Here is an 8,048-nt window from a genome sequence, read left to right as displayed (position 1 = left end):
TATTAAATGGAATCAATTCAACAGTTAAAAAACTAGAATGGCAGATGGCATAATGTATGAAGAAACTAAATCACACAGTATGCTGCACACAAGAACACATTTAGCTCATAAGGAAATTCATAGGCTGAAGGTGGAATTGGAAAATAATACTACATATTCTAGGACTTCAGAAGAAAGCAGGTGTAGCTATACTGTTTGCACACAATCTGAGCTTCAAACTAAAAATGATCAAAAGAGATAGAGAAGACCACTATATATTGGTTAGGGGAAAAATTCAAGAGGAAGAGATAACAGTCATAAATATATGTGCACAAATATGAGAGCATGGACCTATGTAAGACAAATATTAATGGACATGAAAAATCTAATAATGAATATCACAATCTTTTTTTAAGACACATTTATTCAGCATCATGATCAGACTATTACATCTAGCAATCAACAGCATGGGTACAAAAAAAGGTCTACATTAAAACCCTTTGTTGGAATGCTTTACACTTTCCACAGAACAGAAACTAAAATAACCTGTTATACAATTAGTCACAAATACAGTCCTTGAAGTTTTTTTTTTTTTTTTTTTTTTTTGCCCATATGCAGGAGTATTATCTAAAGGATGTCTTCTTTGTAGTAGGTAGGCCCTGCCACCTCCTACTGTGCTTGGTTATGTTCACAAATCTGACCTGTAGCTTCCCTGTCACCTCTCTGGCTCTCCTCTCCTCCTAAGTTTTGTTCCCTAGAAGTGTTTAAAACCTTGTGCCACTTCCATAGCTACTGCTTCTGCTAGAGTCACCATAGCCAGCTTGATTTCATGGTTTGGTGAGATATTGGCCACCACCATAGGACCCAGAGCTTCTGCCTCCAAAGTATACTGCCTTCATGAGTCCAAAATTTGAAGACTGGTTGTTGTAATTGCCTAATTCATTACAGGTTCCACCAGCTCTATAATTGCTTCCATGATTACCAAATCCATTGTAGCCATCTCCACTGCCATCATATCCACCCCTACCATGGCTGCCACCAAAGCCACCTCCATGATTGAAATTATCATTGCCACAAAAACCACCTTCACAACCAAAACCAAAATTTCAAGAACAACTTCGACCTCTTTGACTAGATGAAGCACTAGCCATCTCCTGCTTTGACAGGGCTTTTATCACTACACAGTTGTGGTTGTCCATGGTGTGGTACTTTTGAATGACAATTTTATCCACAGAGTCATGGTCATCAAAGTTTACAAAAGCATAGCCCCCATTTTTTCCACTGATTTAGTCAGTCATAATTTCAATCACTTCAATTTTTTCATATTGTTCAAAATAATCTCGTAGGTGATGTTCTTCAATATCTTCTTTAATGCCACTAGCAAAGATCTTCAATATTAAGTGGGCACCCGGTCTTTGAGAACCTTCTCTTGAGGTAGCTCTCTTTGGTTCCACAACTCTTCCATCCACTTTGTGTGGCCTTGCGTTCATGGCTGCATCAACCTCTTTCACAGTGGCATAAGTAACAAACCCAAAGTCCCTGGAAGGCTTGATGTTTGGATCTCTCATTACCATGCGGTATGTGAGTGTTCCCCATTGCTCAAAATGGTTCCTCAGACTCAACCATTGTTTCAAAGCTCAACACTCCAATGAAGAATTTCCATAGCTGTTCGGGATCCTTGGGAGATTCTGAATTAGACATGATCACAGTCAGAAGAAAGCCTGATGATGCTTCCTCCACTATGTCCACCAGTAGAAAGGAATAAGCTACTAAGTCTACTCCAATATCACAATCTTAACACGAGAACTTAACAAACCCTTATCTCAAAAAGATAGTTCAAGTAGACAAAAATTTAGTAACATAGCAGAACACACCCAAATCTTTAAACAAATGGACATAGTGGACAGAGTGTCCCACCCAACAACATCTGAACACACATGCTTTCCAGAGGAACATGGGATATCTTCTAAAATATAACACATATTAATGCATAGCTCATGCTTAAGTATATGCAAGAAAACAGAAATTAGCCCATGCATAATATCTGGCCACAGTGCAATGAAACTGGAAATTAACAACAAAAGTAACCACAAAATCCTATAAACACATGGAAATTAAATAACACTCTCCTCAGCATTACATAGATTATAGATGAAATTAAACAATACCTACAATTCAATGAAAATTCAGGCACAAATTACTGGAATTTGTGGGATCCAATGAAAGCAGTATCCAGAGGGAAATTTATAGCAGTGAAATCACACATTAGGAAAACAGATCAAGAAAAATTAAATACCACAATGTTGCACCTCAAGCTTCTAGAAAAAGAAGAGCAAACCAAGACTAACTTCCAAGGAGGGGAGGAAATTATAAAGATTAGAGCAGAAATTAATGCAGTTGAGACAAAGAAAACAATACAAAGAATTAATGAATCCAAAATATGGTTTTTGAAAGATCATATAAAATTGATAAACCCCTAGCAAACCTCCTCAAAAAAGTAAAGCAACATTCAAATTCAAGCAAGAAAGAATGAAAGTGACAAATTTCTACAGATCCTATGGAAATTCAGAAAATCATCAATAGCTATTTTTAAAATCTTTATTTTCACAGGATTGAAGACAAAGAAGAAATGGACAGATTCCTATGCAGGTACAAATTGCCAAACTTGAATCAAGAAGATATGAAAGCTCTGAATAACCCTATATAAGCTAATGAAATTGAAAATATAATTTAAAAAATTATAAACAAACAAAATCCCAGGTCTTGATGGATTCAAAGCTGAATTTTGCTTGAAATTTAGAGAAGATTTCATCTCAATACTCCTTAAAATCTTTAACAAAATTTAAAAGAAAGCCACACTAACAAAATCATTACTAGAAGAGAGGGTTATACTTATGCCAAAACTGTAGAACGATCCAACCAAAAAAGAAAACTACAGGCCAATTTGCCTCATAAACATAGATGCAAAAGTCTTCAATAAAATACTAGCAAGTAGAATACAGCAAGTCTTCAAGAAGATTATGCACCACGACCAGGTAGGATTCATCACAGGGATATAAGGATGATTCAATATAAGCAAATCTGTAAATGTAATACACTATATCAATACAGCCAAATCCAAAAACCACATGATCATCTCAAGTGATGCAGTGAAGGCTTTTGACAAAGTCCAACACTCATTCTTGATCAGAGTCTTACAGAAAATTTGAGTGGATTTCACATACCTCCCCTGATAAAAGCCATCTATGACAAACCAACAGCCAACATAATTAGAAGTGGAGAAAACTCAAAGCTTCTACTCCCATATCAGGTAAAAGAAAGACAAGGCTATCTTCTTTCACCAATCCCATTTAGTATAGTTCTGGAATCATTAGCTAGAGCCATTATAAAAAAGAGAGGAATAAAAGGAATAACAATAGGTAAAGAGAAAGTTAAACTATCATTTTTGCAGATGACATGATACTTTACTTGGAAGACCCAAAAAACTCTAACAAGAAGCTTTCAGAGTTGATTAACAAATTCAGTACCATATCAAGATGTAAAGTCAATATCCAAAAATCAATAGAATTCCTCTACAAAGACAACAAATTCACTGAGTTAAAAATTAGAGAAACAATGCCCTTCACAGTAGCACCCATAAAAGTGAAATACTTAAGAATTAATCTAACAAAGGAAGTAAAAGATTTATAAGATGAAAATTGCAATCTTTTAAAAAAGAGAAATCAAAGAGTATTTCAGAAAATTTAACAATATTCTTTGCTCCTGGACAGGAAGAACCAACATTGGGAAAATTGCCATCCTCCCAAAATTGTTATAAGATTTAATGCAATCCCTAACAAAATACCACCAATGTACCTCAGATCTAGGGAAAAAATTCTTAAAATTTATCTAAAGCCATAAATTATCAAGAAGAGCAAAGTCTATCTTGGGCAGCAAAGGCAAAGCAGGAGGCATTATAATCCCTGACTTAAAATTATGATGCAAATTTACAGTGATGAAATCAGCATGGTACTGGCAAGAAAACAGACCCAAGGATCACTGGAAGATATTATAAGATGCAAATACAACTACAAACACACTTATTCATCTTATCTTTGACAATGGTACCAAACATGTTCACTGGAAGAAAGATACCTTCTTCAACAAATCATGTTGGTAAAATTGGTGTTCCACATGCTGAAAACTAACACTGGACCCAGATCTATCAGCATGCACTAAATCAAGGTCAGAATTAAAACAGAAATACTAAATCTCCTGGAAGAGAAAATAGGTGGAAATTTTGATGGTATAGGAGTAGGCAGGCAGTTCATTAACAAAAGTGAAACTGCAGAGGAAATAATCCAAAGAACACCAACATCTGGGACCTCATCTTACTCAGAAATTTCTGCATGTCAAAAGAAATCATGAACAGAGTGGAAAAGACCACCTAAAAATTGGGGGAAAATCAAAAATCAAACAATCACTCAGAGAAAGGATTTCTATCTAAATTATATAAAGAACTAAAAAAATTTCAGCCCTCAAAACATAAAGACCCAATTCAAAAATGGGCACATGAAATGAATGCACATTTTTAAGAAGAAGAAATACAAGTTACAAATACATGAAAAAATGTTCCACATCATTGGCTACTCAAGAAATTTAAATTAAAACAACATTGACATACACATCTCACCCTGGAAAGAATGGCTATCATTAAGAAACCAACTAATAACAAATGCTGGAGAGGCTAGGGGTAAAAAGGAACCCTTCTCCACTGCTGGTGGAAATGTAGACTGGTATAACCACTATGGAAATCAGTGTGGAGACTGCTCAAAAAACTAGGACTGGAAATTCCATTCAGTCTTGTTATTTCCCATCTGGGTGTTTTCACAAAAGAACTGAAGCCTCGTTTCATAATGATATATGTGCACCCATGTTTACACAGCACACTTTGTTATAGCCAAATCTTGAAAACAACCTGTTATGGTTTGTGTCTAGTTGTTCCCCCAAAGCCTCATGTAAGTTATGGAGCAGATGCGGCTGGAGGAACAATGAGTGGCTTGAGGGTTGGGGCCAGAGGACCAGGGTGGGGCCCGAGGGGTGGGCCAGAGAGGCATGAACTGTTAAACTGGTGAGCCTGTACCTTCTCAGAGATGTGGAGAAGGTCATCCTGGACACAACAGCACCCCAGCCTCTCCTCCAGTTTCTTGATACTTCCAGTAACTGTGAACTAAATTAACCTTTCCTTCCCTCATTTTGAGTGTCCAGTATTTGTCCCAGCAATGAGTAAAAAGTAACTAAGACAGAATTTGGTACTAGAGAAGTGGGGTCATGGCTGTTGCTACACCTGACCATGTGGATTACAAGATTTTGGAAATGTCTTATGGGAAGAGATAGGAAAGGTTTGAGATGTTTTCTACAAGCAAAGTGCTGGAACATCTTTGGCTGTTCTGTAGGGAAGATTCTGGTCAGAACTCAGACCAGAAGACTGAGAGAAATGTTAACTGTAAGGGCCAGGCTGGGGAGTTTTCTGCTGGGAAGGACTGCATTGGTTGTTGGACTCCAGATCATTTGTGTTTTGGCTTGGTGGAAAGTTTGTCTGAATTTTTCCTCTGTCCTGAGACTGAAATTAAACATAGAGGACTGATTAATCTTTCAAAGGAAATCACAAAGCAGTCCAATATTGGGGCAGTGGCCTGGTTATTGTTGGGGGCTCTTAGTCAAGTATATGTTGAGAATGAAGAGCAAAGAGCCCAGCAGAATGATTTAAAAATCTTGTGAGTTTGGCCAAAAATAAAGTGCCAAGAAGGCTGTGTACTGCAAAGATAGAGCTGAGATCTCCATTCCCCAGGAGTAACAGGAAAATAGAAAAGATGTCCTGAGGACATCACAGGAGGTGGCAAATTCTTGCCCTTTGCAGCCTCAGAATCACAAAGGTGAGAGACTGCTTTGGGGAGAAAGCCACAGAACCCTACATTATAGAATGGAGATGAAGGCCGCACCAGGTTCCAGAATGAAGGCAGCAGCCATACTATATTACAGAATGGTGCCAGCATAGAGAATGTGTTCACCAGAATCAGGGTTTGAGTGCTCAGTGATCCAGGCACTTGACCCCCACAGCCAAGAGAGAGGAAACCCTAGCTACTGCTTCAGCTGGTAGGAGACCTTGGCATCATCCACGTGGCACTGGTTTTAGGTGCATGCAAAATGGGAGCAAAGCCAATCTAAGAGAGAAGCCATGGGAGCTACAACCACCAGAAGTGCCTTAAGGGTGGAGCCACATGGAGCTCACAATTTGCCACAGATTGCTTCAGATGTTCCACAAGGAACTATAGGACTTAATGTTTGCCCTGCTGGATTTTGTACTATTTTTGGTCCCAGTGGTTTGTATCCTTCTGTGCATATCTTTTAAAATGGCATTGTTTACCTTGTGCCTTTGAATGTTGGATGCACTTAACTTTTTATTTGTACAGGAGCTCACAGTAGAGTTTGCCTTGGATCTTGGAGGAGACTTGGGACTTGGACTTTTCAGCAATGCTGAAACTATTGGGACTTTGGCAACTCTTAGAGATGGACTAAAATGACTTTTGGACAAAGAGATGTGCATGAGACTTTGGGGGTCCAGGGCAAGAATGTTATGGTTTATGTCTAGTTGTTCCCCCAAAGCTTCATGTAAGTTATGGGGCAGATACAGCTGGAGGAGCAATGAGTGGCTTGAGGGGCAGGGCCAGAGGACCAGGGTGGGGCCTGAGGGGCGGGGCCAGAGAGGCATGAACTGTTAAATTGGCTAGTCTGTGCTTTCTCAGAGATGTGGAGAGGGTCATCCTGGACATGGCAGTGCCCCCGTCTCTCCTCCAGTGTCTTAAAACCTCCAGTAACTGTGAGCTAAATAAACCTTTTCTTCCCTCATTTTGAGTGTCCAGTTTTGTCCCAGTAATGAGTAAAATATAGCTAAGACACAATCAAAATAACCATCACTTCAGGAAGGGATGAAAAAGATGTGGAGTTTTTATACAATGGAGTACTACTCAGCTATAAAGAAAGACAAACTCAAAGGCTTTACAGATATGTGGGTTCATATAGAGGCTATACTTATAAGTGAAATAAATCTGACCCACATGTGTAAATATCATATTTTCTCCCTGGTGTAAAAACCTGAAAGAATTAACAAAATCCGAAATGTATAATATATACAGTGAAATGGAAAGAAACTGAATTTAAGGATTAAGCATCAAATATGAGAGAAATAAAAGATAGGGAAAAAGGAACTGGGGAAAATCATGCATATACATGATGGCTGAGATGATTGTGGTAATAATTTCCATCAGTTTTTTTGAAATAGCAGTTAATGTGTAGAATTTTCACCTTGACTAACTCTATGCTGATATGTGTGATTTGAGCAACTACATGGAGAACAGCAATGTGTAATGCAAAACCAGTATTTGAATGCCTCTCATCTTGGTTTTTTAAAATGTGTACTGTTTCAAATGTCTTATCAATTATTTAGTCTCTTTTAAATAAATTTTTTAAAGACAAGGTAAAAATTAAGATTTCTGGAAAGCAATATTGACATTCAATTATTTTTCCACAAAGAGGAAAGTGATCGACAATGTAAGGAAGTGTGCCTAAGGAGAGTCACCTGGAGAGAAAACATTCTCTCAGGCTTTCACAGAAAGCACATTGGGCAAGCAATGGCTGTGACTCATCCACATGGCTGACACTGACAAACAATCTGAGGTACAGGATCTCAAGATAAATCCTGAGGGGATTTTACTGAACTTATCAGACCCAAAAGCTACAACTCTTGTTGCATAGGTCCTGCTTTACCTTGGTCTTAACCACCCAGTAGAAAAGTATAAAAACGAAATATAAGAAGTAAAGCCATGCTGTTATGTTGAGCTTTAGGAGACTCAAGTCAACAATTTCTGACATTGCCAGTCAAGCGGAAGACCCAATACTATTAGGGACTAATGAACTCTTTTGGATTATTTTGCTGAGTTAACACACCTATAATATTCAAATAACGGAACTTAACAATAAAAAGGGTATACAGATGATTGTCCATTTTGTATCTGTGTATTCAAGGTGGT

General features: G+C 37.9%; 1 pseudogene; it reads right to left on the bottom strand.

Moving 5' to 3' along the window:
• Positions 1-743: 743 nt before the first annotated feature.
• On the bottom strand, positions 744-1,680 carry LOC105742720 (annotated as a pseudogene).
• Positions 1,681-8,048: the final 6,368 nt, after the last annotated feature.

Source organism: Octodon degus, unplaced genomic scaffold (assembly GCF_000260255.1).
Source record: "Octodon degus isolate 3935 unplaced genomic scaffold, OctDeg1.0 scaffold00068, whole genome shotgun sequence".
Classification (NCBI taxonomy): Eukaryota; Metazoa; Chordata; class Mammalia; order Rodentia; family Octodontidae; genus Octodon; species Octodon degus.
This window is presented reverse-complemented; position numbering and strand designations above follow the sequence as displayed.